The sequence below is a fragment of the Phascolarctos cinereus genome, unplaced genomic scaffold (genome assembly GCF_003287225.1).
Source record: "Phascolarctos cinereus isolate Bilbo 61053 unplaced genomic scaffold, phaCin_HiC Scaffold_5;HRSCAF=322, whole genome shotgun sequence".
In the NCBI taxonomy this organism is placed as follows: Eukaryota; Metazoa; Chordata; class Mammalia; order Diprotodontia; family Phascolarctidae; genus Phascolarctos; species Phascolarctos cinereus.
Genome location: NW_027555958.1, coordinates 438,861,297 through 438,869,346, shown reverse-complemented (window position 1 = coordinate 438,869,346; position 8,050 = coordinate 438,861,297).

Below are 8,050 nucleotides of genomic sequence, written 5' to 3'. Positions count from 1 at the left end.
TGTCCTGGGCACTGTGGGAAGTTACAAAGAGAATAGCTTTTATTTCTATAGAGGTATAAAGTCAGCAAAGTATGGTACATATGTTAACTCAGCAGATCCTCACAATGAACCTGGGAGGAAGATATTATTTGTTAAGGTGAAGAAATTGAGGCTATGAGAATTCAAGTGACTTGCTCTTACATAGCTAGTGTCTGAGGCAGGATTTGCACTCACCTTGCTGATTCCAAGTCCAGTGCTCTATCAATTATGCTGTCTAGCCAAGGAAAATATGTCCCCTGCCTTCAAAGGAGCTGGCTGGATATTATCATGGACTAGGCACCATGGAGGAAAGGAGACAAAGATAAATAAAATATGGTTCCTTCCTAGAAGCAGCTGGTTGGATATCAGGGTATCATAGATTGAGAGTTAGAAAGGGCATTCAAGGTCATTTAGTGAAGCCCTGAGGACCCTTAAGGTGACTTGACCAAGGTCACATAGGCAGTGAGCAGAAGAACTGAGATTCAAACTCAGACCTCTGATTTTCAAATGAGAACCTTTCCATTGTACCACATTGTCTCCCATGACACTGGGCTAGGTACTGTGGGGTGAGGGAATAAAGAATAAAATAGGCTCCTTTTCCCCAAAGGAACTAACTAGGCATGACACAGTTCTAGGTACTATAGTAGGACACAAAGATGAACAAGATACAGCCCTCATTGCCAAGCGGATCATGAATAATAAGATCCTTACTAGCTTGGAAAGATCTGTGCTGAATGCCCCACCATCACTGGGACCCAAACCTGAACTATTTATATTAGAGAAGGTTTATGTGATCCTATAGCCTCTCCCTTTCTCTCTCTCTCTCTCTCTCTCTCTCTCTCTCTCTCTCTCTCTCTCTCTCTCTCCTCTCTCTCTCTTTGTCTCTCTCTCTCTCTCTCTCTCATATATATATATATATATATAATATATATACATATATATGTATATAAAAATTTGTAAATTTTATACATATACATAAATCATATATGTATATATTATATATGTGTATATATTTGTAAATTATATATCTATATATTTACCTATACTGGATTCTCATGCCCCTCCCCCCCATCTTTGTCCCAAGATACCCGAGTAGCAAGAGAGTAGCATGTGCTGTCTACAATCAATAAAGTCACCATTTGATATTTTTGTTGTTCAATCATTTTCAGTCATTTCCAACTCTTCATGACCCCTCTTTTTGGGTTTTCTTGGCAAAGATACTGGAGTGGTTTGCCACTTTCTTCTCCAGCTCATTTTACAGATAAGGAAACTGAGGCAAATAGGATTAAGTGACTTGTCCAGGGTCACACAGTTAACAAGCAGGATTTGAACTCAGCAAGATGAATCTTCCTGACTCTAAGCCCAGTGCTCTATCAATTGCACCTCCTAGCAACCCAAAAGTCACCATATTCAGTGCAAAAAAAAAATTCCATTACATTTGTGCATCAGCAGTTAGTCATGCCCCAATCAATGGACATCTACTTCATTTCCAGTTCTTCGCGCCAGAGTCTTTCTCAGGCACAGCCTCTTGTGGCCCGGGCTGATGCCACTTCACAAGAGTTAAGAAATTGCATCCCCTACTTCAGCCGGCCTCTCCAGGGTACTTAGCAAAGTGCTAGGCACACAGCGGGTTCTCAAGAAACACTTGTTCTCGTGCTCCATCAAGGTGAATTCTTTGACGTCTGGAGAAAGATACCTCAGCTCGTTTCAGGGTTAGTGGTGATGGCGCCAGCTATGATGATAACTGACATTCACATCCTGCTTTGAAGTTTACAAAGCATTTCACAAGCATTCTCTCCTTGGAGGAAGCATCCTTTTGCATTTTCCCAGAAAGCTGCTAAGAAATATTGTAATCACAGACTCGTGGGAAGTTAGAACTGAAATGGGTTCTCAGGTATTGTCTAATTAGTACATTTGTGGGGAAGGAAACTAAGGCTGGGAAAGGTGATTTGGCTTGTGCTATAAATCACATAGCAAGTAAATAACAGCTAGTACTAGAATCTAGGCCTTGTTTGCACCGATTCAGTACACAAGGTTGACTTTCCATCCATTTCAACAAGAACTCAGCATCATTCCAAGGGAAGGGACTGTGTCCCAATATTCCAGACTACTGGGGAGCAGAATGCTCAAAGGTGCATCAGGCATGGTGAGGGGCACTTGGGAACAGAGACTGGAAAGCTGGCTGGATTCTTATTGGTTGCCCTAATTGCTCACTAACCTTGGAATAGCTCTGCAGTCATCAGAAGGACATGAAAACTTCCAGGTACCTTTCAATAGCATTTTTTTAAAAGATGCAGCTAGCCATGTCCTGGCCTACACCTTCAAGGTTAACTGACCTGAAATGACAATCTGCTCTGGTAACACTGTCCAGAGAGCATACTTGGAGACCTAGATTCATACCTGGGCAAAGTTTTGCCCTCATCCTGAATCACTAATCTCATGATTTCAGAGCTGAAAGGAAACTCAGAGGTTACTCATTTTACAAATGAGGAAATTGAGGCCTGCAGATTTGAAGAGACTCATACAGCAGTAAGTAGGCAAACAGAAGTTGGAAGCTGATTCCTAAATTATCTGCCAGTAATTTGATGGAAGAGTGAGAGTAGGAGGGGAGGGGTTTGGAGTAGACTGGGGGGTCATATGACCTGGATTCAAATCTCCATTGTGTTACTACCTGTATGACCTTGGGCAAGTCAACTTCTATGGGCCTCAGTTTCCTAATCTGTAAAATAAAGTAGGTAGATCATAGATTTAGAACTGGAATGGACTTTAGAAGACAATGAATTCTGACCTACTGACTTTACAGGGAAGGAAACTGAGGCTAAATTGGGTTAAATGACTTTGCCAAAGCTGGTGGCAGAAGCAGGATTCAAAGTCTGGTCTTCCCAATCCCAAGTCCAGTACTTTAAAAACCGTACCTCCTAACTGCCCAAACCATGGTACTAGATAATATCTGAGGTCTCTTCTAAATACACACATATCTTTTCTCCCTGTGTTATATTATTCATGGAGCTGAAGCTCCAATCTTAAAATACACATTTTGTACTCATAAATCATAGCATCAAAAATTTGGTGTTGGTGGAGACATCAGAAGCCACTGAAGTCCAACCCTGTTATTTTACAGGTGACAAAACTGAGGTTTAGAGATTAAATGACTTTCCCAAGGTCATGAAAGGTGACAAGGACCTGAACTACCATGTGTGGCTGCGTGAGCAGAGAGAACAGGACATACGCTAGAACTGTTACAGAGATAGAGGTGCCAAAATTTGGCAAGAGAGCTGGTATATAGGATGAATAAGAATGAGTTAAGGATGACACAGAGATTCTGTATTTGGGGAACTATAAGGATGGTTAGTGCCCTTAACATAAGTAGGAAAGTTCATAAAAAGGGAAAGTTTATGGGGGATGAAAATGAGTTCTGTATGGGACACATTAAGTTTGAGATGCCTACAGGGCATCCAGTGGGAAATGTCCAATAAGAAATTGACTGTATGGAATTGGTACTTGGGAGAGAAACTAGAGATGAGTATCCAAATCTGGGAGCCATCGGCACAGAGAGGGTAGTGAATACATAGGAACTGATGAGGTCACCATGTAAGACAGTATAGAAAGAAAAGAGGAAAAGGGGCCCAGGACAAGAGCATTGGATAGATTCCCAGTTAGGGAACATGACATGGATGATGACTCATCAAAGAAGATGCAAAAGGAGTGGTCGGGCAGATAGGAGAAGAAGCAAGAGAAACAGTGTCACAAAGGTTCAGAGAGGAAAGAATACTAAGAAACAGAGAGGTCAAGAAGGTTGGGAATTGCAAAAAGGTCTTTAGTTAGTTTGGGAAATAAGGAGATCATTGGCTGACTTTGGAGACGGCAATTGCTATTGAGCAATCAGACCCAAAGCCAGACTGTGGAATTTAGAAGACTTAGAGAAGTGGGGGAAAGTGAATTGTAAATTTTAAAGCACCAGATGAATGTCAGTTATTAGGGTTTCCCCCATCTGATTGATGAGGAAAATGACTACCAGACAGGTTAAGTAATTTACTCAAAGTCACACAGGAAGTCTATAGTAGATTCAGGAAAAGAGCGCAGCTCATTTATCTCCTAATTTAGTGCTTCTTCCAACACAATGTTTTGCCTCATAAAAGGAATATTGATCCAGGGGAGAACAATCAGACTATGCCTACCCAGGGATGATTGTGATTCTCACAGCAGACCCTCCTATGGCTGAGTGAAGTTTCCTATGCTCAAAGAAACTTGACGGGGGCATCTTATTAAATTCTGCAGACCCCTCCCCTTCCTGTCTTTCATCACTGAGGAGATTATAGTGGCTACTAGAGACAATGTCCTTGCATCAGAAGAGATCTTACAGTAAAATTCTGTGTTCCACAATGTTGCCAAATCTAGTGCTATAAAGGAAGGTCAAGTTTGTCCTCTGGAGCCATGTGGGTATACCTAGAAATCAGAGCCATTATTAGTAAATATAGTGGTTGAGAAAAGTAGCATAAAAGGCACCTTCAAATCAGCTTTTTAAGACAAATTCAACTGGTTACAGGGAAGAGACTTTGGACACTGGTATAGAAGAAGAAACCCCAAAGTACATGGAGAGAGACAGAGAGCCCTTGTCTATGTGGGCTAAGACTTTGGAAAACCCTGAGGTTATTGCTGCAGCTACAACCACCAGTAGAGAGAATAGGGTTAAGCTGAAACCAAGGAGCTATTCATTTAGGGTGGTAAATGCCAGAGGAGCTATCTGGTAGCTTTCTATGTTAACTAACTGTTCTTGATAATTAGGTACTAAGAAGGAGCTACACATACAAAAATATTTATAGTAAGTCCCTTTGTGGTGGCCAAGAATTGGAAATTGAGGCAATGCCCATCAACTGGGCAATGACTAAATAAGTTGTGGCATGTGAATGTAATGGAATACTATTGTGCTATAAGAAATGATGAAAAGGGGGATTTCAGGTGAAAAAAACTGGAAAGATTTACATGAACTGATGCAAAGTGAAATGAGCAAAAACAGGAGAACATTGTACACAGTAACAGCAATGTCGTGTAGTGACCAAGTAGGAATAATTTAGTTCAGCTCAGCAATACAATGATCCAAGACAATTCCAAAGGACTCATGATGGAAAATGCTATTCACATCCAGAGAAGAACTGATGGAGTCTGAATGCAGAATTGAAGCGCACTATTTTCACTTTATCTTTTTCATGGATTTTTTCCTTTTGGTTTTTTTTTTCTTTTACAACATGACTAATATGGAAATATGTTTTACATGATTTCACATATATAACCTATTTAAAATTCTTACCTTTTTTGGGAGAAGGAGAAGGATGGAGGAAGAAAATTTGGAACTCAATAAAATTTAAATGAATGTTAAAATTATCTTTAGATGTAATTGGAAAAATAAAATACTGTTTAAAAAAAGATAAGTATTAAATTCAGTTGCTACTCTCTGCTGATGATATGCATGTGCTTATGGTAAATTCTCAATTTTGGCACTCTCGGTCAAAGCCCCAGTGACCCAATCCTAGTTATAGCTCTGCCAAATGTTCATCTCTTACAATATAATCAAATCTTGAAAATAGGCATTATTTCATTCTTTGTATCACATATCCACCATGCCTGGGATATGGCAAGTGTTTAATAAAAACACTTATTCATTGATTGTTTGATGATAATATTTTATATTTACCTAGAACCCTAAAGTTTGAAAAGCACTATACATAAATTATCTCATTTGATCCTCACACACACAAAAAATTCTACTAGACTGGTGCTATTATTATCAGTTAGCTAGGTGATACAGTGCATAAAGCACCAGCCCTAGAGTCAGGAGGACCTGAGTTCAAATGTGACCTCAGGAACTTATTAGCTGTGTGATGATGGGCAAGTCAGATAACCCTATTTACCTCAATTTCTCATCTGTAAAATGAGATGGAGATGGCAAACCACTCCAGTACTTTTTCCAAGGAAACCCCAAATGAGGTCCAAAGAGTTGGACGTGACTGAAATGACACAACAAAAATTATTCTTGTCCCCATTTTATAAAAATCTCTTTTGAGTTCAGGTGGCACCCAGTAGGAAAACTCTTGGCCACCTCTCCAATAGTACCTTTGCTAGAGTCATGCAAAGCTCACTGATAAAACAGCTGCCGTTAAAATGCCTTCAAAAGTGGGCCAGACTCTCTTTACACAACAGGGTTACATAGAACAGGGTTAGGGAAAGAGATTGGACCTGTGACTTCACTAGGTAAGGGATAGGTGACTCTCAGGTCAGGAAACTCCCTCTACCAATACAGGTCAGCATCTTCTCTGTAACTTACAGACCTAGAAATTTGCCCAAAGGGCATTAAGAGGTTAAATGACTTGCCCAGGGCTATAAAGCCAATAGGTGTCAAAGGAAAAACTGAAACCTAGGTCTTCTTGGTCCTAGGGCTGGTTCTGTTTCCGCATGCCTCTCTTTCACTATAAAGCACCATTTTTTGTGCATTTCAGGAGATACTTACCATATTAAACACAGCTGAAATGCTCATGAAGGAAATATACCACTTATGACCTCTGCTATTGAAAAAAGCTAAAAAAAAGTTTTTAGCCCCTTTTCAGGAGGGCCTGGAGATCAGCGTTGTGGGTCTGTTTATTTTGATGCAATTATGCATCAAACTTCCACTAGCACAAGACAACCCGTTCCAGGAAATCAATGTGTGCTAAGTTCTGCTGCAGTCCTGGCCCATGAGGTCACAGGGAAGGAGCCCAGTTGGTAAACTCGGTGACGTTCAGGCCCTAGCGTATAAATCCGAGCAATCTCACAGTCATGAAATGGAAAGTTTGTGGGGGAAAAACAAATGCTTCCGTTATTACTGTGTTACTACATTCATAAAATATATTTCATTGAGGTGGGGGGGAGAGTTTACACCGGGGGTAATGAGATTTTTGCTTTATACATTATTTATAACCGCTTAATCCAGGTACTGGAGGTTATTTTTTTATTCCTTCGTTTCACAGCTACAAAACACTCCACTATTTCTAATTTATTTCTGCTTACAATACAGATGTTCTCAATTGTGTTTCTAACTACATTTCAACCGTTATGATCGGCTTTATTTGTTTGTGTCAGCATAGAAGCCGGTCTGGAATGTGTGCTACACTGCTACACAATAGCGAGGTTTCCGAAAGCCAGTTAAAGAAAGCTTCAAGTGCTGCTTCAGTTACCAACAAATTAAAGCCTGCTGAACAGCATTATCTTTTATCATCAGTGCCTTTTAATCTTCAGATCATCTCCCTGAAGTTTCAGTGAGCTGGTGGGCTGTGCGCAAGCTCATCTCCGTGGACCAAAAGGTTCCATGCCTTAAGACGGCACTTTTCAAGATGACCATTTGGAAGGAACATTTGGAGGGACATTTGTGTGATGTCCTCTAACTAAATTTCCAAGCTGTTGGTAATGGACTAAAGAAAGTGCTGTCTGGACTGAATACTAAGGAGCTGGGAGTGTAAGATCTTTGAAGGTTATGTGTAAATATTGACATTTTTGTTTTATTTAGCATACCAAACTGCACCATTCCCTTCGTTGCTTATCTTACCATAAAAACTGCTCTCCCATTGGCATTACCCCACAGATGGTCAGGCAAAGATGGGTATCTGAACAGCAGTACCCCCTCCCTGCTATTGCTAACAAGCTGGAGTTTTGTTTGTGCAAAGCTTGAGTCAGAGGGGCGTTCCACCATTCTCCTCTCAAACACGGACTGATGCACCTGATTAGATAACAGAAATTTGCGGGTTGCATTCTCCTGTTGTGGCATGCAAGCCAAGGCATAGACATGGGCAGACAAAACCAGCTCCCTCTCGCTGAAACAATCAAGCCACACATTAGAAATCCAGGTTCAATGGGGAATCCCGATAACTGGGCTTGTTGGGGTAGACGGCGCCTGGGTGTGCCCTTATTAGTATCCCAGGGTACACAGAAGAAAGAGCTAAAAGCATGCACTTAAGTTGTTTTTTGCTTTGTACCAGAATTCTAAGAACCAGAATTCACACAC